The 27917-nt window shown below is 42.9% G+C and overlaps 1 protein-coding gene across 2 annotated transcripts in view; it reads left to right on the top strand.

The window, feature by feature from the left end:
• Positions 1-27917, top strand: part of HECW2 (HECT, C2 and WW domain containing E3 ubiquitin protein ligase 2) — a 423985-nt gene that overhangs the window by 55310 nt on the left and 340758 nt on the right. For both annotated transcript variants that reach the window (XM_075179947.1, XM_075179946.1), the window contains exon 2: positions 26618-26732. The gene's annotated coding sequence lies outside the window, so the exon portion shown is untranslated. The remainder of the gene's footprint in view (positions 1-26617; positions 26733-27917) is intronic.

Raw genomic sequence — 27917 nt, 5'->3', positions numbered from 1 at the left:
TCTATGTTTCAATATGAGTTGGGATGGACTACTACTCATAACACTTCCTAAATGTCATACACTCACTAGTTTGTACTTTTATTCATACATACCGACTTTCTTCAGCTCTCTTCCGGGAGCCTGCCAGTTGAGGTGGGCGTGAGGGGGCGGGGCGCCAAAAATCGCGTCATTTTGACCCCGCCCCTGTGCTGTAATGACGCGAATGCGTCATTTGACAGCGGCGGGAATCGCACGCGTTTTGGACCTAATTCTGCCCACTTCACTAGTGGAGTGGGCAGAATTCGGGAGATTGCCACAATCGCCCGGAAGTCCGGGAGACTCTCGCAAAATGCGGGAGTCTCCCGGACATTCCGGGAGAGTTGGCAAGTATGCTTTTATTGCCCTTGATCATTACAAAGCTACTTCATTGTCTTTTTCTTTTTTCCTATTTTTATTCCTCATGTGTTCAGACTCCTACTCCTTTCCTGTACCCCTGAGTAACCTGTAACCTTTCAGCTTATTTGTTCATTTTAGTCCTGTGGTTTTATTGTTTCCCTCTTGTGGCTTTGTTGTTCCACCTCATGCAGACTCCTTTCCATCCTGTGGTTTATTGTTTCCTATATTTATGCATTGTTCCTTCTCACTCTTGGCTGCACTGAAGCTTTCTTTCACATTTGTTTGCCTTGTCCGAATATAAATATGAGACTAAGGAGCATATTAATCAATGGGCACAGAGCCATATACATCAAGGAGACACTTCCAAAAACCTATGTAACAGTGCAGTAGAAAATATTGAGAGAAAATGAGCAGAGACAAGATGTCTATAAAAATTTTCTTTTTGATTCTAATGCATTTTGAGCTTTTTGCCATTCTTTCCTTCATTTTCTTCTATCCCTTTGGGTCTAGGGTCTCCGCCATGTCCCCATTCCTTTTGAGTTCTTGATTGTCTATGCGTAAGCAAAATATGATAGAGGGTCAAAATAAGGTCTTTGGAATACGTTCTGCCTAAACAAAGAACTTCTAGGGTACATGGGCAGCAATCATTCAGAAGGTGAGTAAGGAGTTGTAGAAGTGCCTGATTTACAAGTACTGATAAAAGATGGATGAGGGCAAGTGAAAGTGCTGTTTAACTACATGAAAATTTGCACTGCAAGGGTTTCAAAGGCTTGTGGAATATGGGGAAATGTTGGGTTATTCTAGATAGATTTTCAATCAGGTTATATGCCGATGATGCAGTGATCCCAGATTCTAATAGAGATGTTCACTGACCCTCGTGTTCTGGTTTTGTTTCGGTTTTGGATCTGGATTAACTTTGTGTTTTGGTTTTGACAAAACCGCCCTTGCATGTTTTCAATTTGGATCCCTATTTCTTTTGTAAAATCTCTATTTTTTTTTTGTTTTTGTTAAAATGACATAATTTTGCTCTTTTTTTTCTTACATTATTATTAACCTAAATAACACTATTAACCTAAATAACACTAATGTCAAGTCATTTGTAGTCAATTTTGACCGGGTCACAATATTATTTTCATACACTTTCGGAAAAAGACTACAGCAACCTGGCTGGATGCTAAGCGACAGAGCAATGGCACAAACACACGGCAGTTCATAGCACATCTAGGAAACATTGCCACTGTAACAGTTCTGTAATGAGTGTAACAATGCAGTAATGTAGGTAATAAAATACTCTAGATCAGCGCTGGCCGGCCGGTGGTGCGGAGTCTAACGAACCCCCTGGTGTTCATCAAGAACTGCCGCAAGGCGGGATGGGCTTCGCTGCGGAGGATCGCAGGTCGCGGTCCACTTGTCTTCCTCTAGAGATAAGGATGTGGGAGGTAGCTCACAATCACACTGAAACCGGAAGATAATGTAAACCACTCCATGGTCAGGATAGCCGGATCAGAATATGGAAATGCAGAGCAAGACATAGTCAGGAATAGCCGAGATCTGGTACACTGGAGCAGAGATATAGCGTGGTCAGCAAGCCTGGGTCTGGTACACTGGAATCACACAGAAACGCCAAGTCAGGAACAGGAAGAAGTTGCTCTGACGATGCCCAGGAGAGGATCGCGGCGCTGGAACGGGACTGGTGAAATCGTAACAGCCACAAAGCAGTGGCAGAAAAGAAAAGTGGTGCATGGAATTGTCCTTGGGCCCTCCCAAACATTCTTATGTAAGATATTGAAAAGGACATGTACAGTTTAACAAAGCATGCACTCAAGCGACAAGCAGTGGCACTTTTGTGGCTGAAGTGCTTAGTTTGTTTGGGCCCCCACGAAACAAGCTAACAATAGTAATTAGCTACTTAAGCCTAACAGTGCTGTCAATGAACTCTACGTTATTAAACCATGTTGCATCTTTAATTTCCTTCTCCTCTGTGAATATCTCCCTGTCATCCCTGAAGAACTGCCAAACTTATGTAGACACAGGAATGGATATTACAACTAGAGTGGCAATAGATCTGCTTCAGACAGACTGACACGGAACATGTTGGCAGCATGGAATCTGTTATGTTGGAATACGCTGCATTGAACAGAGATTTAAACCAATATATAGACACAGTTGAGGAGGCCGTACTTAAGTTAAAAATGTGACCCACCGGATGAAATCCCTGATTTAAGAGAGCTTGTACAGGAGAGATACACTGAGCTACAGAAGAATAATACAGAGGAGGGCCTGAGGCAGAACGATACATTTTAAAGTTTAAAGAACAGCTAAGAGACCTGAGAAAATAAATGGGTGTGTCACTGGCCCCTGCAGAGTAAGCTTTGGAAGATGATGACGAGGAGACTGCCGTCACCCTGAGCACATGGCCGGTACAGTGAAACTGAGAATGAATCATGAAATCAGTTATGGCTCATTTGATCGCCCCACCCGTTCCTTGGATAACTGTGGTAATTCTACAGCTAATACATGGACAGAGTGAAGCGGGCGGTCATGTACAAGGAGCTTTTCAAAGGTGGGAAAGGGATCCCGGATATTCCCACCATGCTGCAAGCCTTCTTTGTCTGCAGCTGCATCCGCAGAACTCTTATTGAAAAGAACATTTGCTCTGCTGGGAAGTCCGTGTCTTGCTTTTCCCTCCTGCCTCTTTGGAGGACCCTTTGTTGGGACAAGTAGGAAAGCTCCTTCCCTTACAACTGGACTACACCTTGGTGTTACTTGGATGTTGGACAATTTGGGAGGGACTTAAACCTGACTTGTGGAAGCCAAAAACTGTCCACAAGCTCATCAGAGCTAAAGACATTATGGAGTCTGTTCCAGGGCTCCCTGCTGCAACAACAAAACGTGTGGGGGAATGTGGTCTCTAAGAGGCTGATTAAAAGAGACAAAGAGATTGCATGGAAGGTTATCCGGGGGTTTGCCTCTCAAAACATTCATGCACTCCTGGAACCTGTGCCGATATGTCCACTGCCCCTTTCTGCATCACCAGAAGGGAAACAGCACAGCATATTTTTTGGGACTTCCCCCACTGCACAGGCACTGAGCATCTCTAGATTCTAAGTGAAGGTAGGGGGAAGGCTTATAGCCGGAGGACTCTGTGTAATGTGTAAGGTGAAAAGAGGACCATGCAATCATACCATATCAGCCATAAGGCCAACATATCTGCCCACCACTGTGCATGGGCAAAATGTTCTGCCAGGTAATACTTTTGTTGATTTGGGGAGGCTTAAAACCACCACTTCCTTGGAGACTCCGGGGTTTATCTGACCATACAAATTTGGAGAAGTTGTGCAATAGGTCTCCCAGAACATGAGATGGCAGGGTCTAGAACAGGTATTGCAGTCTGTGGAGGTTGTTCATCTTAACTGTCACTATCCTTCCAACACTTTAGAAAAAGTGCGTATCCCAGACATGTCTTTTTTTTTTTTTTTTTTAAATGTTCTCGAACATTCTAGAAAGATGTCAGCCAAAAAATGTTTCTTGGTAGAAGTCAGATAGTTCCACAGATACCTAATTTTCACTTATGTCATCTACACTTTTAATTTTTATTTAAGAAGTGCAGCAGGTTAAGTTTTAGATTTAGCGGCAAGATCTCAATTCATTTTGATGTTTGAGACAGACTCGTATAAATACAACTCTTTGAAAAGTGAGGGGAGAGTAGATTGAGGCTTGGTGAGTGTCAACAGCACATCATCTGCATACAATGCCAATTTATTTTCCCTGACAGAGCTATCTTAACGCAGGGGCACAAGTATAAGGGCCTCATGAGCTTGCCAACTTTTCAGTATATTATTCAGAGAGATTTATTCGAAACCTTCAAACCCTCTTTATTAAAACGTTTAGGCCAACTAATCACCTCAGTATCAACAGTTATCTGTACATGCGATCTTGCTGTTGTGAATACGTATCTTGACCTTGACGAAAACAACATACACGTACTAATTGTATGTAAGCAAGACACAATCAACACACAATTTTTTAAGCAATTCTCTGCAAACAAATTTTGCAAATGTTTGTGTTGAACTCTTGAATTCGCCCGAAATATGAATGAACTGAGTAATACCCACATTTCGCCAAGGGGAGGTGAAAGCAGAATTATTCTCTATGGGAATGCCGGGTGATGTCAGAGCGGCATGAGCGGAGAAGGGGATGTTGTGAGTTCCTTAAAACGAAGGGTTTTATTCCATATGTCAAGTGTAAACTGCAAAGTGGGGTACGAGTAGCCCGAGGCTGGTCTTTGATTTCGAGGAAGCCAAGGAAGGAATTGCAGGGTGTAATGTGGGGTTAGCGCATTTTCAAGATCCACCCTTTTTTATGCCCCGGGGGACTTTGCCACAAAATAATCTGACTAAGGTTTACTGCCTGGTAGTAGCGTTCGAAGAGTGGGGAGTCCATAAGCCCCTGAAACTGTGGCTTTGGCTAGACAGTATCGTTTCAGGCGCGACTTCTTACACTGCCAGATAAATCTACCGCAAATTGTTTGCAGGGGGGTTAGGAATGTCCCTGGCACCATGATAGGGAGTGTCTGAAATAAATTCAAAACCCTGGGCAACCTATTCATTTTAACAACACTTACTCTCCCAAACCAAAAATCTATAGAGAGGATCCCAATTAACGAGGTCCCTTTTAATTAGAGATGGGCGGGTCCGGTTCTCCGAGAACCGAACCCACCCGAACTTTGGGTATCCGAGTACCGAGCTGAGCAGCTCGGTACTCTCCCGCCCATTCCGAATCCAAATCGAGGCCGAACGTCATTGTGACGTCGTCGGATCTCGGGACTCGGTTCTCGCGATACTTCAACTTTATAAATACACGCCTCCACAGCAATCCATCGCCATTTGACAGAGGGAGAGAGCAGGGTGTAGTCATAGGCTAATTAGAGCAGGGACAGAGAATACCATATTGTTCTTGCAATTGCTCTAACCAAAATCGCTAGTGCAGAGAGGAGGATAGAGGTTTATTATTTTTTCTTCATATTTGGCACTCCCCAGCGCTTTTGGGGTGTCCCCCATAATTGTGCATTAATATTTCTGGCTGTCAAAAGTCATATCTGTCAGCAGTATCTACTAAATAATTTGTAGCACACCTCAGTGTTTTTGGGGTGTCCTCCCTAATTGTGCATTAATATTTCTGGCTGTCAAAAGTCATATCTGTCAGCAGTATCTACTCAATAATTTTTAGCACTCCTCAGTGTTTTTGGGGTGTCCTCCCTAATTGTGCATTAATATTTCTGGCTGTCAAAAGTCATATCTGTCAGCAGTATCTACTCAATAATTTGTAGCACTCCTCAGTGTTTTTGGGGTGTCCTCCCTAATTGTGCATTAATATTTCTGGCTGTCAAAAGTCATATCTGTCAGCAGTATCTACTCAATAATTTTTAGCACTCCTCAGTGTTTTTGGGGTGTCCTCCCTAATTGTGCATTAATATTTCTGGCTGTCAAAAGTCATATCTGTCAGCAGTATCTACTCAATAATTTGTAGCACTCCTCAGTGTTTTTGGGGTGTCCTCCCTAATTGTGCATTAATATTTCTGGCTGTCAAAAGTCATATCTGTCAGCAGTATCTACTCAATAATTTTTAGCACTCCTCAGTGTTTTTGGGGTGTCCTCCCTAATTGTGCATTAATATTTCTGGCTGTCAAAAGTCATATCTGTCAGCAGTATCTACTCAATAATTTGTAGCACTCCTCAGTGTTTTTGGGGTGTCCTCCCTAATTGTGCATTAATATTTCTGGCTGTCAAAAGTCATATCTGTCAGCAGTATCTACTCAATAATTTTTAGCACTCCTCAGTGTTTTTGGGGTGTCCTCCCTAATTGTGCATTAATATTTCTGGCTGTCAAAAGTCATATCTGTCAGCAGTATCTACTCAATAATTTGTAGCACTCCTCAGTGTTTTTGGGGTGTCCTCCCTAATTGTGCATTAATATTTCTGGCTGTCAAAAGTCATATCTGTCAGCAGTATCTACTCAATAATTTTTAGCACTCCTCAGTGTTTTTGGGGTGTCCTCCCTAATTGTGCATTAATATTTCTGGCTGTCAAAAGTCATATCTGTCAGCAGTATCTACTCAATAATTTTTAGCACTCCTCAGTGTTTTTGGGGTGTCCTCCCTAATTGTGCATTAATATTTCTGGCTGTCAAAAGTCATATCTGTCAGCAGTATCTACTAAATAATTTTTAGCACTCCTCAGTGCTTTTGGGGTGTCCTCCCTAATTGTGCATTAATATTTCTGGCTGTCAAAAGTCATATCTGTCAGCAGTATCTACTAAATAATTTTTAGCACTCCTCAGTGCTTTTGGGGTGTCCTCCCTAATTGTGCATTAATATTTCTGGCTGTCAAAAGTCATATCTGTCAGCAGTATCTACTAAATAATTTTTAGCACTCCCCAGTGGTTTGCGCTCATAATGGATTCAAAGCAGTCCACATATGATCTGAATGAGCAACCAGGTTCTGTCACCAGTCCTGATGTTAGTGTTCCCAGTACGTCATCTGGCCAAGGCGATGTCAAACAACAGAGTGTTTTCAAATTAGTGCAAAAAACAAAAACCAAAAAAAAATTTACTGTATTGAAGCGAAAAAGAAGTGTAACTGAGCAAAAGTTAAGTGACGATAAAAAAAAAATTGCAAGCATGCCATTCTACACACGCAGTGGCAAAGAGAGAATGAGGCCTTCACCTTTGGCTATTAGTGGCAGATCCCAAAAAGTTACCCAGCCTACAATTGGTGCACAACTACTGTTACGCGTCAAAGCCGAGCTGCAAGATAACAGTGAGGCATTACAGGAGAATATTTGCTCTGATTCACAAATGACAACAATCCCTGTGGAGAGTCCATCCAACAGTGGGATGTCTAATCGTGAGCATTCTGCTGATGTGTGCCTTAATAGCCCGAGTGTAGCCGGTGATACCCAAATTGAGGATGCCACTTTGGAATTAGAAGAGGATGAGGGGGAGATTTGTGTAGGCGACGAGGGCGCTAATGATGATGTTGATGATTATGATGCAGACAGATACCAAATTGCCTTTCTCAATTTCTATTTATATTCTAGATTATATAACGGCTGAATAGTTTTCTATTTTACTCCTAGTGGAGAGAGGATCTGATGCAGACAGATACCAAACTGCCTTTGTCCATTTCAATTTATATTGTACAGTATATAACGGCTGAATTTATTAGTATTTTATACAAGTGGAGGGGGGCCTAGAGAGACAGAAACCAAACTGGCTTTCTCCATGTCAATTAATATTGTACAGTCTATAACGGCTGGATTTTTTTGTATTTTATACAAGTGGAGGGGGGCCTAGAGAGACAGAAACCAAACTGGCTTTCTCCATGTCAATTAATATTGTACAGTCTATAATGGCTGAATTTTTTGGTATTTTATACAAGTGGAGGGGGGCCTTGAGAGACAGAAACCAAACTGGCTTTTTCCATTTCTTTACATATTTAACTATAAGTGTAGGGTGTAATATACATTCAAAGACGATGGCTGCATTGCCAATATGCATAGATGGAGAGGAAGACAATCTGTTTTGTGTGTAGAATAGGCCTACCAACGAAAAATTAAACTGTTTTTTTGGATGATTTATTACCTCAACAATTAGATTACTTGTCTCTAAAACAGTTGGAGCACTAAATTGGGTTAATTTAGGCCCAAAAACATGGATTTTCCCAAAAAATAGCAAAACAAAACCAAACAAAACCAAAACCAAAACCAAAACACGCAATGGCAGTTTTGCAAAACCAAAACCAAAACCAAAACACGACGGTAATCCAGATCCAAAACCGAATCCAAAACCAAAACACGGGGGTCAGTGACCATCTCTACTTTTAATCGACTTGTATAAGGGAGTATAATTTGCTTGAAAGAGATGGTTATATTCCTTAGTGATGTGCACCCCCAGATACTTCAGAGACTTAGGACGCCATTGGAAGGGGAACTTAGATTCAAGAATGGCGTTACGGGACCTGTGACCTGGAGGGCTAGGGCTTCCGATTTTGTACTGTTGATTTTATAGTTTGAGACCTCTCCATAGTCCGCCAATTCTGAGAGTAAATTAGGTTGTGAAATCCACATGTTAGAGAGTGTCAGGAGGACATCGTTCGCGAATAGTGATAACTTGAATTGTCGTGGTCCTTTCTGAATCCCAGATATATCAATTTTGTATCTAAAAGCTGCAGCAAGTGGTTCGTTACAAAGCACATATAATATGGGCGACAATGGACATTCCTGTCTTGTTCCGTTACTCAATCGGAAGGTAGTTGACGTCGACCCATTAGTGAGAACCGCCGATGAGGGGTTGTGGTAAAGCGCCTGAATACCGGTGAAAAAGGCCCTCCTAAGTCCGTAATGGCGGAGGGTGCGAAACATAAAGGGCCAAGAAAGCCTATCGAAGGCCTTCTCAGCATCCAATGCTAAGACTGCCAAGGGAAGTTTGTATTTGTTTACGTACACAATTATATTAATTGTCCTTCTAGTGTTGTCTAGGGATTTTCTAGTCGGGACGAATCCCACCTGGTCACGGAAGATCAATGTAGTCATATATTGATTGAGGCGTGTTGCTAATATCTTTGCGAAAATTTTAACATCCGCGTTAAGCAATGATATAGGACGGTAAGTAGAGCAGCTGGTATTATCCTTATTCGGTTTGGGGATTACAACTATGATGGTCCGTGTAGTCTCGTCATGAAACTTGCCCTCTTGCAGTATATCATTATATACCTGAGTCAACTGAGGCACTAATTCTTTATAGAATGTCTTGTAGTAAGATACAATAAACCCATAAGGTCCCGGGGCTTTCGAACTCTTCTGGGAACTCTTCTGGGATTTAAGGGCTAGTTTAACTTCCTCCTCTGTAATGTCACTATTGAGTGAAGATACTTGGGAGGCAGACAATGTGGTAAGAAACATTCTTCACACGTTGCTCTTCCAGGGTGAGGAAGGTTAAGCCGGTGGATTAAGTCTTTCCCTTCAGTAATATTACGAATAGCTACCTGGTGCCCTTCAACCTCCACCACCAGGCGAAATGGGAATTCCCAGTTGTATTTATAGCCGTTGTTCCAGAGGGTGCTAGTCACATCTCTAAGGTCTCTCCGTTTAGCAATTGTAGATGGAGCAAGATCCTGGAACACCTGTATGCGGCTACCTTCAAAAAGCATGTAAGAAATATTCCGGGCTGCAGATGAAATAGCATCTTTGGTTTTAAATGAGAGAAGCCGAAGAATAACATCCCTAGGGGAATCAGACTCCTTCGGGCGTGGCCTCAATGCCCTTTGTACCCTCTCAATTTGTATGGTAGAGGAAGCCGGAGTTGGGACCAGAAAGGAAAATAACTTATATACATATTGTTCCAGATCTCTTGGTTGCACTGACTCAGGGATGTTGCGAAGTCTCAAGTTGTTACGGCATTCCCTATTTTCTAAATCTTCTAGCTTCTCTTTCATAAATTCATTTTCCTTTAGAACAAAGTCCAGATCTTGAGCCACCTCATTTTGGAATTTAAGAGTAGTGTCCATCTTATTTTCAAGAGTCATGTTTCTTTTAGAGAGGGAAACCAGTTCTGTCTTCAGGTCCCCTATAGCCTTCTGGAGATCTGCCGAAAAAGAGTTTGTACGGACTACTATTAGGTTTCGAAGCTCAGCAAAATCCGCTCCGGTGGAGGGAGCCGAAGTACCCCCAGAGTCAGAGTCTCCGTGGGCACCTGAGGGGGAATAAGGCGGTGACAAAGAAGTTGCTTTATCCTGTCGTGAAAAATGCTGGGTAATCTCCCCCGTAGCACCTCTCCTCCCTCTACCCGCTGAGGATTTATGCATGATGACCAGATTGCAGCATATTTAGATGTAGGTCGGTGACTATGTAATGGACAGGTGAGGGTATGGAGGAAGTTTGAGGTCATCAAAATTTTTTATAGGTTGTCCGGCAGAAGGAGGAGGAAGGGGCTGCTTCAGAAATATAAATATTATCAGATGTGCACAGTACCTTTGTTTCCACTTCTGTGATGATAAGTTATTTGGTTAATGTTGTTTCTATTCAAGATCAATAAGGAGCACTCGTCCTCTGAATAATTAACTCAGCAACACACCTTTTCCTTGTAAACACCTTCGGAAAGTATCGGCGGTGCCGGTCGGGTCACTGGCTGTACAGGAGTATGGAACTTTAATCACAACCACGTACTTTCACAGCTCGGAGTAAAGTCGAGCAGAGACATTGATGGTAGAAGCTGGTGTGATAATTCTGGTGGCCGGATGAAATTAGAAGCCTTCCAGCTATTCAGAGGATTTATCACTCCGACCAGAAGTTAGAAAACCCGAAACCGAAGTGCGGCCGGTGGGCTACAAGTGGCACTCCAGGTCGCGGCTCCTACCCAGAACACAGGCCCCAGGTGTTGAAATCAACTGTTGGAGAGCCAAGCGTTTTAAGGTTAAAGTGAGGATGTGTGCTCATACAAGGCTGCCAAGGAGGAGGTCCTGGGGAGATATTGTATAGTCCTGAGAGGGGGCCAGCTCCAGAGGCAACAATAACAACAAACCCCGGTGATGATAAAGTAATCCCGACTATATCAGCAGGGTGCCGTTCCGGACACAAGAGGGCTCTACAGGTGCCTAATTGTGTAGGCTACAGTTGAAGATGAGTTGTAGATAGGCCAGATGAGCTTCAACTAGTGAGAAAAGCACTTTTATTACGGAGCCCACTAAGATGATGATGTTCCGATGTAGTAAACAGAAAGATAGTTATTTTTAATAGAGAGGGGAACAAGAAGGGTGCCCCCGTGCTTTGAGTTTATATGTGAGGCTCAGAATTGTGTTCCTTCTCCAAGATCTGTTGATTTTCAGCCGATAGTCGCCGACGGGAAGTCGACTGCTGAGGACCGGAAGTCAGGCGGGCTGGTTGTCTCCTGCACTGAAGACCGTGGTTGCGAGGATGCGAGCAGGCCGCGAATCTCGGAGATACCGCTGGAGGGTCCAGACCGTCAACTTCCGAATAGGGTGCGGTACTTTCTCTTTTTGAGGATCTAGTAGCGCCAGATACTAGCAGTGCGCTGGGACCTTGTGGAGTGTCGTCCCAGGGCGATAGCCAGTTAATGCAGCTGGGTGTAGAAAGCTCTATCTGTGGCTCGTCCCGTGTGGCTCCAAGGATCACTATCGATGCCTGGAAGGCTTAGCCTCCGTTCTAACAAGGGTTCATTAGAGTACAATCCCCAATTTATACTTTAAATAGGAATTTGGTGCAGAGCTCCGTAAAACTCCGACCTATTAAGATGGCGTCCAAGCCACGCCCACTATCCTTTATTTTAATTAACGGTCGTATCTCTGGATACACTTTCCCGCTAAATATTTGTCTAAACCTTTCTTAAACATATCTATTGAATCTGCCATCATAACCTTTCCTGGCAGTAAATTCCATAAATTGGCTGCCTTTACTTTAAAGAACCTCTTTGTCAGGCGCCATCTCCACACTCATCAGTGCCAGGGACGGACGCCTTCCTCTGGCAGCTTGGTCCGTTGCCAGGCGGCAGGACGCTGTCCTCTTTCTTCAGGATCTCTTCATGGCCATGCGCATGTATGTCCGCTCGCGTCTCCATTTCCTTGCAAAGGAACGCTTCTCTACACTTCCTGTCGGCGGTCAGCTCTTCAGGCCCCCTCCTCATTTGCCAGGGATCAGAGTATGGGTTTCACTATTTAAACCTGCCTCTAACACTAGATAGGCGCCAGAGTATCTAGATCTTTCTATGCTCCAGCGTTCCAGCCTCTTTCCCTTCTTTCTGACTGACCTCCTGTGTTTTTACCCGGCTTCCCCTGGCTCTGCTTCTGGATCTCCCTTTGGCCTGATTGCTCCCGCTGTATTTGACCTTTGGCTTGCTGATTCCGATTTGTTTTACCCTCTGATACCAGGTTTGCCAGTGCAGCTTGACCTCTGCCTGCATGACCTGTCTGTTCACCATCCACTCTGCTGATAGCTAACTTGTAGGGCCGCGACCTGCACATCCCTTGCATCAAATTCCCTTGCGGAGGTCCCTGGCGAAGACCGGGGGCGTGTTTAGACTCCGCGCCTCCTAGCTTAGCAGCACAAATATCAGAAAGAGGCTTTCAGTCCCTGTCACTCGTGACATCCTTCCTTTGCTGGTTGTGAAATTTCCTCTTCTCCAACCTTAGGGGGGACCGCGTGTCTTGTGTATAGTCCTCGGGGTAAAAAGTTCCTATGAATGTTCTCTGTATTGACCCTTAATGTATTTGTACATCGTAATCATATCTTCTCTCAGATGCCTGTTTTCTAAAGTAAACATGCCTACACTGACTAACCTTTCTTCATAACTTAATGACTCCATACCCTTTATCAATTTTGTCGCCCTTCTCTGAACCCTTTCGAGTTCCAAAATATCTTTTTTTATAGAGTGGTGCCCACAACTGTACTCTATATTCAAGATGAGGGGTTTACCAACGATTTATACAGCAGCAGAATTACACTGTCTTTCCTTGCATCTATGCCCCTTTTTATGCATGCCAATACTTTATTTGTCCTTGCAGCCGCTGCTTGACATTGAGCACTATTGCTAGGTCTACTTTCTACGAGCACTTCCAAATCATTTTCCATTATAAATTCCCCTAAATGAATTCCATTTAATTTATAGATTGCGGTTTTGATCCCTAAATGCATAACCTTACATTTATCTATGTTAAACCTCATATTCCATTTGGCCGCCCAATCCTCCAGTTTATTTAAGTCCTTCTATAGAGAAGCTTCATCTTGCTCTGATTTGATTACCTTACAGAGTTTAGCATCAACTGCAAAAATGAGAACTTTATTCTCATCATCAAGGTCATTAATAAATATATTAAAAAGGAGTGGCCCCAGCACAGAACCTTGAGGTACTCCACTTAAAACTTTTGACCAATTAGAAAGTATTCCATTTATCACAACTCTCTGTTCCCTGTTCTCTAATTAGTTTTCGATCCAAGTACAAATGTTGTTTCCTAGACCAAGTTCCCTTATTTTGTAAACCAACTGTGACGGAATGGAACGCCTATGCACCCTGTCTGTTGTTTGTGGGACCTGGCTGGGATTAATTTGCCACCGTTCCCTTTCGTTATCCCAAATGCGCCCTCTCACCGCAGTAGGAGGAGCTTACAGATGCTGCCACCACTGGGCTCCTTACCGGCATCCAGTACCGGGTTTCTTCTGGGGAACTGACGCTGTGAGTGTACCCCATTACTGGCGTATCTGTGCTGGTACTCCTGACCTCTCTTTATGGATCAAGGTTGCTGTGGATGGATCCCCCCTGGCCCATCACACTGGCCAGAGCTACTGGGTAGCGGCAGAGCGGTGGTACTGAATACTGGGTCCCAACCTCAGAAACAGCCGGGAGCGGATTTCATTTTGGGTCTAATCTGTAGGTCACAGGATTTTTAGCATGGAAGATGTTTTCAAGCAGGTCTTTGAAGCAAGTGATGTTTATTTTCAATCACACTGATTTAAAGGTACCAGTGCTTAGGTGAGATGGAATCAGAAGAACAATTTTCAATACAAGACAGGGCTTTTTATACAGATTTGGATACAGCCTCACAGGCTATTTTTAGAATCAGGATGCAATTTGTTTACCTAAACATGGATTTACATGCAATGCAAAGCTAACAATATTCACACTTATCTGTGATATCCTAACACTTGCTGGATCTTGTTTCAGACACAGAGAAAATCTAACAGCAATCTAATTAAATCTTCCCATGACTTCAGGCGCGAGACCCTTACACATCAAAAGGTCTAATTAACATGGGTCCTTTCTTCCAACAGTTGCAGAATACACATTTCCTCCAAAGAAAATAATTCCCCAAGAAAAGTTGCAGAACCCCAAACAAGGCATTTCCTTACACCAAGATACACAAATGACTTCTTAAACAAGGGCTTATTGTATCAGATATATACATCAGAAATAATGCATATTCTCTAGCAAGGTTAAAACAGTAAAAAATGAATTTTCTCCCCTGGTCTCAGAAATAAAGATTTTCTATACCAAAATATTACACAATGTCAAAAATAAGTGCATTTGCGATTATATAAATAAGCGCCCTGCGCTATTTCCTTTAAATAAATTTATACCATAAGTTACTTATATGTGATCCAGTCACTCTCCTCCCCCCTTTGTCCATGAGGGCAACCAGCGTGCCATGTCCCAATGATTTGGCTCCTGCTCCTGCAGTTCTTAGGGTTTCCGGGGGTGACCAGGGGGATCTGGCTCCTCCTCCCGGGACAGTCCATCTGTATTGCTGTGAGCCTTTCTTTGTGAATTATTTGAAACTCATAAATTTGAAGGGTAAGGCTCCAGCGCAACAAACAGCCATTTTCAACCTCAGGTGTATTGTATCCACTTTAAAGGATTATGATCAGTCACCACAGTAAAATGTCATCCATACAAATAAGGTTGAAGTTTTTTCACTGCCCAAACAATGGGCAAACACTCCTTCTCAATTGTGGCATACCCCACCTCCCAGTTTAGCAGTTTTTTGCTCAAATAGGCCACAGGGTGCTCCTACCCATCTGGCCCCACCTGGCTCCCAGTCCATACTGTGACGCTTCATTTTGCACAATAAATTCCTTGTCATAATGTAGCGCCAACAGTACTGGAGCACAAACCAGGGCTTCCCTTAACGACTAAAATGCCAGCTCACAAGGGAGTGTCCAGTCAACTACTTTGGGGAGTTTCTTCTTAAGTCTTGGACGAAACATCTGTAGTAGCCTGATGTCCCTAAGAAGGCCAGTACTTGTCTTTTGGTTGTGGGTTGGGGCCAGTCTCTGATTGCCTCTACTTTAGCTGGTTCTGGCCTTCCTCCCCCCTCACGATGACCCAGGTACTGCACCTCTGACATTCTCATTTTACACTTTTCTGCTCTGATGGTCAGACCTACCCACTGAATTTTCTCCAACACTTGCCCTACATGTTTCAGATGGTCCTCCCAGGATTTACTGAAAATGGCAATGTCATCCAAGTACGCCTGAGCAAAACTTTAACACCCTACCAGCAGGTAATCAACCACACGCTTGAAGGTGACTAGCACATTCTTCATCCCAAATGGCATGGACTTCAGCTCGAACCAAATAGGGTGTTGAATGCCGACCGTTCCTGAGATTCGGGGTCTGCGGTATTTGCCAATACCCCTTGCTCGAGTCAATGGTGGAAATATTCTTTGCTCCAGCTAACTTGTCTGACAGAGCATCAATTCGGGGCAGGGGATAGGCATCAGAAACGGTCACCTCCTTCAACCGGTGGTAGTGTACGCAAAACCGCGTTGTCCTGTCCTTCTTGGGAACCAATACAACAAAGGACGCCCACGGACTATGCAATGGCTCGATCATCCCTAGCTCAAGCATTTCCTGTACCTCCTTGTATATACTTTCCTTGGCCTCTGTTGAGTTCCGATAAGCGGGTTGCCTGACTGGCCTCTTGCCATCAGTGTCCACATGGTGCATCACCAAGGAAGTCCGACCAGGCTTCCTACTGAACTGAGTCACAAAGGGCCAAAGCACTGCCCCAAGCTGCTCCCTCTTGCGGGCACTCAACTGCTCATCCCACTTCCTCTACACCACCTTCACCACTGGCATTCGCGAGGAGGTCAGGTAGTGGGTCACTTCCTGGTTCCTCAGTTAGTAAGCAGCAAACCGCTGCTACTGACTCCACACACTCGTGGTATGCCTTCAACATATTTACGTGGTAGATCAGATGCCGCCTACCTTCACTATCAAAGGACACCACGTAAGTGTTGTCACTCAGACGTTTTGAGCCCGTGTACGGTCCAGCCCAGGCAGCCTGGAGTTTGTTCTGGTACGTGAGCATCAGAACAAGGACCTTCTGCCCTACCTCAAACACTCTGGCATGCGCGCCCTGATCATACCAAGTCTTCTGTTGCGCCTGCGCTAGTTTAAGCCTGCACGAGACCAATGACATTCTATAACCGATCTTTGAGCTTCCACACATACTCCATCACAGACACATCCTAAGTGAGTAGCTCCCCTTCCCAAGACTCCCAGGACAGGTCAAGAGGTCTATGGACTCTGGGGCCATAAAGTAGTTCAAAGGGGGAGAAATGAGTAGACTCCTGTGGCACCTACTGAGAAGCAAACAGGAGGTGCGGCAGGTAGCGTTCCCAGCCCCCCCCCCTCTGAAGTTACAAATGCCCATAGCATGTGCTTCAGAGTGCCATTGAACCGCTGTGGCTGGTAGGTGCAGTACGGAGCTGCCGCACGTCGCACTTTGCCCAGAGACACTGGACCAGTTCACTCATGATCAGTGTCTCTTGATCTGCTAGGATCTTACTAGGGAACCATACTCTCCTAGCAGCGCATCCTCTATCTTTTCCGCAGTTATGGAGGACAGAGCTACAACATCTGGATATCGGATAGCGTAGTTCACCCCGGTGAGGATGTATCTCTTCCCCGATCTACTTGGCACAGGTAGGGGGCCTACTATGTCCACAGCCACAGTAACTTTGGCAGTGCGAGCCTGCAATACTGGGGGGACTCACAACAGTAATTGAGGCCCCTGAGTCTCTAAGTCCTTCACGCTGCAAGGGTTACACTTGGACCAGCTGCAGGTTCCACATGTTTTTGGGAGGTCTTTTGGACACACACAAGTGACACTCTCTGCTGAGTTAACTTAGACACGCCACACTCCGTTGGGCTGGCAGGGGCGGAAACTGTCTCTACTGGCTCACCTTCGCCAGTTAAGCAAGTCAGTCGGGTCCCAGGACTCTGATTAGGTGCACGAGTCTTGGGTGCTATGGCTTTGGGACAGTCCATCCTTAAATGACTGGTTTCCCGCAGTTATAGCACTTCTTCTTCAGCCTGGGATCCAGTGGTCTCTGATAACTCCCAGCGACAGGACGGGATGGTGGCTGGCGAATGGTACCCAAAAGGTTAGATGCTTGCTTTTGGTAGAAGAGGTGATTGTACAGTCCTTTGGTGTTGGCTGTTAACCTGGCACTTCTGCCAGTGTGGCCCCACTGCCACATACTGATCTGCCAGCTGGGCGGCTGCTTCCAGGGTGCCTGGCTTCCTGTCCAGCACGCATTCTGTCACCTCCGATGCGCACCGGCAGCGTAATTGTTTTCGGCACATCAAATATATTACCTCCTCCACGGTCTGGGCACCTGCCCCGCGCACCCACTTCCTGGCAGACTCCCGCAGCAAGTTGGCAAACTCCTCATGGGTGGAGTGGAAGTTCTTGGTAAGGTCCCGGAACTTCAGATGATGGGTCTCTAGGGTAATAGTTCACCGTTTTACAGAGTGCCCTTTTTACTATATCATAGTCGTACAGTCCTCTGGTGGCACCCCACGGTAGGCCTCCACTGCATGTCCTTGCATTCTGGGCACCAGATGCTTAACCCATTCCTCTCTGGGTATAGCGTGTAGCCTGCAGAAAAAAAAAGATAATAAACACACAGAAAAACAAATCCCCTTCAATAAGCACTCAGAATAATTCCCCAATGTATATCACTCTCTCAGCACAGCTCAGCACAGCACTTTTTACTGAATCTAACTCCACACTTGAAATCAAAATGCAGTGGAAATTACAACCTGTTGGTGAATAGTCAGATAATTTGGAATCCATGTTTCAACATTTCAGGATTCCTACCTTTGTTGATCACAACTACAGTCATGGCCAAAAGTTTTGAGAATGACACAAATATTGTTTTTCAAAAAGTCTGCTGCCTCAGTTTTTATGATGGCATTTTGCATATACTCCAGAATGTCATGAAGAATGATCAGATGAATTGCAATTAATTTCAAAGTCCCTCTTTGCCATGACAATGAACTACAACATTTCCACTGCATTTCAGCCCTTCCACAAAAGGACCAGCTGACATCAGGTCAGTGATTCTCTCGTTAACATAGCTGAGAGTGTTGACGAGGACAAGACTGGAGATTACTCTGTCATGCTGATTGAGTTAGAATAACAGACTGGAAGCTTTAAAAGGAGGGTGGTGCTTGAAATCATTGTTCTTCCTCTGTTAAGCATTACAGGCAAGGATATTGCTGATAATAAGATTGCACCTAAATCAACCATTTATCAAATCATCAAGAACTTCAAGGAGAGAGGTTCAATAGTTGTGAAGAAGGCTTCAGAGTGCCCAAGAATGTGCAGCAAATTCCAGGACGTCTCTTAAGTTGATTCAGCTGTGGGATCGGGGCACCACCAGTGCAGAGCTTGCTTGGGAATGGCAGCAGGCAGGTGCGAGTGCATCTGTACGCACAGTGAGGCGAAGACTTTTGGAGGATGGCCTGGTGTCAAGAAGGCCAGCAAAGAAGCCACTTCCCTCCAGGAGAAACATCAGGGACAGACTGATATTCTGCAAAAGGTACAGAGATTGGACTGCTGAGGACTGGGGTAAAGTAATTTTCTCTGATGAATCCCCCTTCTGATTGTTTGGGGCATCTGGAAAAACGCTTGTTCGAAGAAGGAAAGGTGAGTGCTACCATCAGTCCTGTGTCATGCCAAAAGTAAAGAGACCATTCATGCGTGGGGTTGCTTCTCAGCCAAGGGCGTGGGCTCACTCACAATTTTGCTTAAGAACACAGCCGTGAATAAAGAATGGTACCAAAACATATTCCAAGAGCAACTTCTCCCAACCTTCCAAGAACAGTTTGGTGATGAACTATGCCTTTTCCATCGTGATGGAGCACCTTGCCATAAGGCAAAAGTGATAAGTAAGTGGCTCAGGGAACAAAACATTGACATTTTAAGTTATGGCCAGGAAACTCCCTAGACCTTAATTCCATTGAGAACTTGGTGTCAATCCTCAAGATTCTGGTGGACAATCAAAACCCCACAAATTCTGGCAAACAATAAGCATTGATTAGGCAAGAATGGGCGGCCATCAGTCAGTATGTGGCCCAGAAGTTAATTGACAGCATGCCAGGGCGAACTGCAGAGGTGTTCAAAAAGAAGGGTCAACACTGCAAATATTGACTCTTTGCATAAACTTAATGTAATTGTCAATAAAAAAAACCTTTGACACTTATGAAATGCTTGCAATTCAATTTCAGGTTACCATAGCAACATCTGACAAAAAGGTCTAAAAACACTGAAGCAGCAAACTTTGTGAAAACCAATACATGTGTCATTCTCAAAACTTTTGGCCATGACTGTATATCTTCTCTGGTGGAAGACATTTCAAATTCCTTGCCCCTCAAAATTTCTTCATATCGATCAAGAAGCATCAGAGCAAGCACAATTAAAAAATTTGATAGAATAGACTAGAGAGTAAATATGTGGACACCATGCCACAGCACTTTTAAGTGATATGATGACCCGAAGAAGTACTTCAAAGGAGTTCTCCTTCCCCAGAAAGGCTTTTTCTGATAGCCGTGTAAGATGAAATGAGGACCATTAGTTTTTAATATTGTTGTTAATTTGACTGCGGTTGTGGGAGTTAATCTGCAAATTGTACTGCTCATTGTAAAAATGTTGGAAGAATCAGCAATACCCTGGGAATCACAAATCCAATGCCCTGCATGGTGATACAATTCTATTCCCAGCCTGCTTACCTCATAGACACTGAGCTACAATAGCATCTGCCTTCTCAGCAATCTCATACATTTTCGACATCAATTAGAGTAGGCTTTTTCCTTCTTTATTGGAAATGTAACTGATTGAGTTGTACCTTGACACCAAGGAACTGTAGTTACGGTTTGCTTTTGGGTTGTTGCTGATGCTGCAAGAGCCATTATCTGACTCTCAATCTCTCTGCATTTGAAAGTTCATTGTTGCTGCTAAGCTAATGAGATTTCCTCTGCCACTTGAAGAGCTACCTATCTGTTTGTAGACTCTTTGTTTAGGGCAATTAAAACTCATTTAAGATATTAGCAGTCAAATCCCTATTTTGTTTCTTTAGACGCAGGCTAATGTTGTTTGCTAGAAACTAGGTGTAGGGGGCGGCAAAATAAGATCTAGTTCTATGATGGCATGCTGAATGGCCCTACCAAGACACAGAGGAGACCTCAACCTCCAGGAGCTCTGAGCAAAAACATATCCAGACAAGTGTTAAAGCTATGTGGAACCAAATATTGCATAAAGTAGGTATGATTGGTGTACGGCCCTCCAAGTATTATAGACATTGTGGTGTCTAAGCCATGAGACCAGTTTATGCTCTGCATACATACTTTGGTAGTTAATGAGCGATCTAATTTGGATCAAACATGACATTGAAATTACCTTTCACCAGTATGACTGGATCACTGATAAATAATTTTTGGTATAAATTTATTTAAAGGAAATAGCACAGGGCGCTTATTTATATAATTGCACGTGCACTTATTTTTGATATTGTGTATATAGTGAGATAGGAAATCGTTATTTCTGAGACCAGGGTAGAAAATTTTGATTCATTTTGATTTATACATGTTCACTTTGTAGCCTGAAAAATAGATGAGTGCTTTTTACAATTGTAACAGCAGTTATAACATGTCCACACCAAATTGGGCAGTTTTGTTTGGTTTGTCCAATTTGTATTCATGAGTAGAAGGTCTTAGTTCTGAGTGCCTGGGCAAGTTGTTTTAGTGATAATTTGTAAAGAAGGGTGTGACAGGATGGACCTCCTATGCCCCCCTGTCTGCTGGGGTTCAACTGGGCTTGCCTTGCTAACTGTCCTCTTACTTTATCCCAAATTGTGCCCCTCTAAACTCAGTAGGGGGAGCATGCTGCTGCAACCACTAGGCTTCTTCGTAGGCACCTAGAACCAATTCCTTCTGGTTAACTCTCGCTGCTACTGTACCCCCCTTGCTGGGCACCTGGGCTGGTACACCTGACCTCTTATTTTAGATCATGGTTGCTGTGGATGGTTCCCCCTGGTCTATCACACTGACCAGAGCTACATGGTAGTGGGCAGCTCGTTGGTACTGGATGCTGGGTCCCAACCTCAGAACAGCCGAATAACAGATTAGTCTAATCTCTAAGGCAGGATGTAGAAATAGTGATGTTTTTGTTTTTGTTTAGCTCAAGTAGCCCTTATAAGGACCGTTACAGCCAGTTTATGGTACTACCAATCTTTCCAGGAGTTACAGATAGAATAATACATTCCAGGATAAAACCGCTCTTTTTATGCAGTTTTGGAGACCTAGCTTGATAGGGATGTAATCCAGCCTCTTTAACCAATCCAGACTGATTCATGCAGCCTGCACATGAATCAGCCTGGAGGAGTTAACACCTTTTTTCATTGAAGCTAGTGGCAGGCGGGAGTGTACTTCCTCCCAGTCCACGAGCTGCCAGAAAGAGGGGGACGCAGCCTTCTCTCCTCCCTGGTGCCAGAATGTCTAAAGCAGGAGATTTATCTTTTAAATCTCCCACTTAAAATACTTCCAGGAACTCTGCATTGGCATCTCGCTCTCCTCTCTGGCTGAAAATAGTACCAGAGGGAGAGGGACCAGATACTGGGGAAGCAGCCCTGTGAGCTCCAGTATGCAGTTTAGCCTGCTGGGTACCTCAGTGAGGCGCTGCACCTCTTGGATTCATTTGAATCCAGGAGGCTGCACTACAAGACTCTTCGACAGCCTCTGGAAGCTGGCTGCCGAGGGATCAACTCTGCGGTTGCCCCCTTGGCTTCCGCTGGACCTGGACTGGTTCTGCAAACCCCACTGGACCACCAGGTACCTGGACCTCAACCAGCTTTCCTGCACTCCGGTCCCCAAAAATGGGAGCCAGAGTGGAGGGTTGAGGGGTACAAACACCCCAGCGGAATGTGGATCGCCATTGGACCACCAGGGAGGTAAGAGCATATTTTATTAACTATACACTTAATTTACACAGTTAAACATTTTACATACCCCTAGTTACACTACCGGCACTTAGTGCTGAGATTTAACCCTTTCTGCGCTGCACGCTGGTTAACTATTGACACTGCAGTGCCTATACATTATACATTTTCATTAATTGCATTAATAATTTAAATACATATTTTTACACTCACCGGAGTTTAACCCATTCACTACTGCAGCGCTAGGTATTCCTTCCCCAGTGCCGCAGCACACATTTAAATATAGATTTTTACTTTAATAAATACATTTTATGCATAACTTATGCATGTAGTGCTGGTGTTTTAACCTCTCCGGTGCCGGGCATTAACTCTCCCGGTGCCGGAGGGCATTTAAATATAGTTGATACACATGTGTGGCGGTCGGACAATACAGGGACCTGGCCACGAAGGGGATATTGCGTGCATTCTTCACGAATCCCATGCTCTATATGTTAGATGCTGCGTCCACCATTATAATTTTTGGTTGTGGTGAGTTACATTTAGATAGAACTATGTTGAGATAGTTACCATGTATGCTGAATTTGAGAAGAGTGAACGTGAGGTGGTGCCAGCAGACATTATGAAAAGTGTCTTGTGTGAGATATGTGCGTATTCTGAAAATGTTTTTTAGATGTATGGAGCATGATTTAGATATACAGTTGATGTGGCGAACAAGGATAGTTCTTAGTCAAGAATCACGCCTAGGTAACAAGCTTGTGGGGTGGGACCTCATGTCATTTGTCAACAGAAATAGAAATGTTGGGTAGGTAACTTCTGTGGGAATATTATTATCTTGGGTTTTGAAATATTGATTTTGAGTTGGAGATTGGACATCCAAGATGAAATGGCAGAAAGAAAGTCAGTAACGTGGGCCAACACAGATTGTGATAGATAAATTTGGTTATCATCTGCATAGAGACAATACTGAAATCCAATGGTAGTTTATTAGTTTTCCAAGAGAAGTGGTATAGAGCAGAGCAGAGGGGCATTCAGAGAAACTAATACTGAAAGAGCAATTAGATATGTAGGATGAGAACCAGGGGTCTGATTCATTAAGAATCTTAAATGAAGAGGATCCTTATTTCAGTCTCCTGGACAAAACCATGTTACAATGGAAGGGGTGCAAATGTGTGTTCTGTTTTGCACAAGGGTTAAACACTAACTGTTTTTTCATGTAACACACGAAAACTTGATAGCTTATTTGTACACTGAAATTTAAAGTTGATATGTGTGTGTTACATGAAAAAACAGTCAGTATTTAACTTATGTGCAAAACAGAACACACATTTGCACCCCTTCCATTGTAACATGGTTTTGTCCAGGAGACTGAAATAAGGATCCTCTTCATTTAAGATCCTTAATGGATCAGGCCCCAGGAGAGCACAGTGTCTTGAAGACCTAGGGATTGTAGTGTTTGTATGAAAAGAGAGAGGTCAACAGTGTCAAATGCAACAGAGAGATCCAGGAGAATTAGAAGTGGCTAATGGCCTTTAGATTTAGCAGTGATCAAATCATTGACATCCTTAGTCAACAAAGTTTTTCAGGAACGTTGAGAATGAAAGCCTGATTGAAGGGGGTCCAATAGATTGTGTGAGGAATTAAAGCGTGTGAGGTGAGTTTAGGCTACTCTCTCGAAGCTTGGAAGTGCATGGGAGCTGAGATATAGGATGGTAATTTGAGAGAGATTGGATCAGAATTTGAAGCCTGAGCAGAGATGAGAGATTGGAAGTATGTTTGTTTAGCAGTGTTCAGAGCATTTCGATATGAGTGGTAGCAGTATATGTGAAGAAAACATAGGGATATGATATTTACAGTAGTGACATTTTGCATCACTAGTTTTTGAAGATTTCATTTTGCTTTAGCGTTCCACTGCTGACATTAAAGTCAACATGGAGTATGAAGATTCGCTGGAGCCACTTAATCAAGAACTTTTGCTAGGGTTTGTTGAAAATGAGCTAATGCCATAGCAAAGGAGAAGAATATAGAAATTGAGGAGAGAAGGTGTTGGAGAGAGCTGGAAAACTGTTGAAAGTTTATAGAGTTGAGATATCAAAATGTAATAACTAATAGGAAGGATAAACACTCACTACACAAGTATAAAATAAGAAAAGAAAAAAACAAGTATTTATTGAAGCAATAGCAATTATTATCATAATTATTATATTTATTTATAAAATGCCATCATGGTACTCAGTGCTGTACATCATCAAAAGGATTGTAATACAAACAATAACATACAGTGAAACAGTCACTGCTTTCCAAATTTTTACCCTGACAGCTGGGACGTCACTTCCGCCCCCTCATCCCGGCTGTTGCCCTGGTGACAGCCAAAACACTCTCTCATTCAAAGCCGCGTCCTGGCCAGTTTGACAGCCGAGCACGTGCTCACCACACTTTAACTAATTAACAGCATGTGACTGGTTGCAAGCTCCCCTGACTCCGTCCTTCTGATTGGCCTATCTGTGTAGTTAAGGCAGAGAGGGTTTAGCCTCACTGCCTGTTACAGCATTCTGCCTCACATTGCTGACCAGCTCCTGTCCTGTGGATACTCTGCTTACTGATATTGATTCCTTTTGTGACCATTGGCTTGTTTCTGGACCTGCTTGAATTCTGATTGCCCATGACCTCTGCCTGTCTTTTGTACTATCTTTGCTCGCAACCTGCCCTGACCTATAGTCTCTTCCTGTTTATAGTGTTTGCTACTGACCCACGACCTTCGGACTGCTCCTGGTATTATCTCCTGTATTCTGGAATATCCGCCTCATCTGTGTTACTGTTGCCATTGATTAAACTTTTACTATGCTAAAAGTTAAAGTCCAGTGAACTCAGGTACTCAGATGCGCCCAGTGAAGTCCTGGGCACATCTGAGTACCTGCTAGCTCTAACAACTCTACAGGAAAGGCAGCTGCTATAGGGAAAGACCTCTAGCCATCTGTTTCAAAAGTTTGACTAGTTAGCCATTAGCCGTAACCTACAAAAGGTAAAGATGATCCTGCCCATACAATGTAAGAGGTAGAGGAATCACTTGATACGTAAGGTAGCAGAACAACAATGGCTGCTGTTGGTGGTAGCTGTTAAGTCTGTGACTTAAATTTCAGTATATGTGTTCAGTAGCCATGACACAGTGGTTTATACATGATTCTTTACTTGAGAATTGCAGGAAACACACTACTCAGAATGATAGATTCAGACACCAAATATATATGGTACAAAATGAGATCTGGTGTATTCCTCCGCCAGATGCACACACAGTAACTGGGACTATATGCACCACGGTATCCTTGTATGTGCTTTGCGACACATTTTGATGTTCAATTTACATCTGAAACCTGAGGAACAAGTATTGTTCTTTAAAAGGCTTCATAGGACACATACTGTAATCTGTTTTCTTCACTGTTCATAAGCCCCAAAATGCTCTATATCTGCAAAAAACTCTAACCTGCATCCAGGACAGTTGGACAAGTTATCCAAACAGGGAAGTTGATTGCCAAAGTGCCAAGAGACTGCTTAATTTTGCATAGTTCTATCCTGCATGCAGAACAGGGGACAAGTTACCTAAAGAGATGAGGGAACTGACAAAAGTCTACTTTATAGATTTTGTAAAGCAGTCCAATTTTATTATTTTTATATGTAAATATTGATCTAGTAGATAGTCCAGTATTTCAATGAATATCCAAACGCAAAAGGAGGTTTTGTGTGTTGACATTAGATATGTGTAAGATGATCAAAGTATAGTCAGAAAGTTGAACTATATCTGATAATACTGTTCTGTTTAGCAGTTTTTTGAGGCATGGATATAGTCCATTCTAAATGTAGATTGATGGGCATTATAATAGAAAGAGAAATCCTAGTTATCCGATCTAAGCTTGTGGCATAATTTGTAAAGGTGTAGGAGGTTAGAAATTGTGTTGTATCTTTACATTTCACCTGTCCTGACAAATGTCTATGATCTCACCCCCTTAGATGATATTTCTCTGTGGGAGGGCTAAAAGTGTGTTAGCAGTAGATGAGAAGAACACCTGTTAGTTGCTCTATAAATACTGCTGATATAATATTTGTTATTAATGTTAATCCATTCTACTTAAGTGTTATGCCATCTCTGATGGATTCTTGAGGGATCAATTATGCCTTTATTTTTTTGTTGGTTAAAATAGATGCATCTCTATTTAGTGTCTTGCTGGAAAATAAAAAAACAGGTCCAACCATGACCTCATTGATTTAAAATTTTCCCTAGAACCAAGATGTGGTTTCAGCAGCATTGGCACTGCTTGTAGCAATTGGAGATGCTGTAGGAAGTGTGTACATTTACATGGAGTATTCACAAATACTTATTCATACATAATTATCTGCTTTGCTTATTAGCTCAATGGAATATTTTATAATATTGAAACATATTTTTATATATATTTTAGTTCAACTGAAGACTAGAAGAGTACTGGATCAGCATAGGCAAACAATTTTGAGTTCTTCAAACAGCACAAAGGACAGCAAGACCGAAGGGAAAAGGTATTCTGATGCCTTGCAAAGGTATTGTAAGCCCATAGTTTTATTTGATTTTATTAAATTATACAAAGCAAATGATAAATAAAAAAATGATAAATAAAGAACATGTATTAAAAAAGGGTAATATGTGACCAAGAAACATGGATTCTTGGTCATGGAGTTCACAATTATGCTGCATAATCTTTTTTTAGGCATGCACACTATTGCATCACATGCTATTATTTACTCCTAAAATACTGCTCATTTAAACTTTATTTATGTGTTAAAACAAGCCACGAGAGTGAGAGATCAACAACACTGTTTTTATTTAATGTGTCACATTTATATAACTTAGTGATTTTTATTAACATTGGTATTTGTGGGCATATAAATGTGCTTTCTTGTATAAAGTCTGGCTAAATGATGCAAAAGGGCGACAAAATTGATAAAGGGTATGTATTCATTAAGTTATGGGAAAAAGTTAGCCAGTTTAGGCATGTTTACGTTAGAAAAAAGGAGTCTAAGAGGGGACATGATTACTATGTACAAATACATTAAGGGTCAATACAGAGATCTTTTATGGGAACTTTTTCCCCAAGAACTGTATACAGGACATGCGGTCACCCCTAAGGTTAGAAGAGAGTAAGTTTCACAACCAGCAAAGGAAGGGGTTCTTTACAGTAAGGGCAGTCAAGATTTGGAATTCACTGGCAGGAAAGTTTGTGATGGCACATTCAGTTGCTATGTTTAAGAAAGTTTTAGACAAATTTTTAGCTGAAAAGGGTAACCAGGGTTATGACCGTTAATTAAAATGAAGGACAGTAGTGGATCCAGGGAGAAATAGGATTGAAATATTGGGTCAGGAGGGTTTTTCCAGATTGAAATAGATTGGCAGTTGCTTTATCTTGATCAATTTCAAATATAAAAGAGGGATTGCAGGAGATATAAATAGGTTGAACTTGATGGACTAGTGCAGTGGTTCCCAAACTTTTGCAGTTCGGGGCACCCTTAGAGTCTCCATAATTTTTTCAAGGCACCCCTCCAAAATAATTACCGAGCAGTCCTGATTTAGAAGTAGTTGGGTCAAAAAAACGAATTAAGTATTTAGGTCAGGACAGAAATACTTATTTAGTTGTATGCAAAAATAATACGCATAGGAAAAAATATTTTTATATATTTTTTTCAATTATTTTTCTGTCAAAGAATAATTAACAACTAACTCACACTGTG

Source organism: Mixophyes fleayi, chromosome 7, assembly GCF_038048845.1.
Source record: "Mixophyes fleayi isolate aMixFle1 chromosome 7, aMixFle1.hap1, whole genome shotgun sequence".
Classification (NCBI taxonomy): Eukaryota; Metazoa; Chordata; class Amphibia; order Anura; family Limnodynastidae; genus Mixophyes; species Mixophyes fleayi.
Note: the sequence above shows the minus strand (reverse complement) of the source record. Positions and strands in the feature narration are given on the sequence as shown.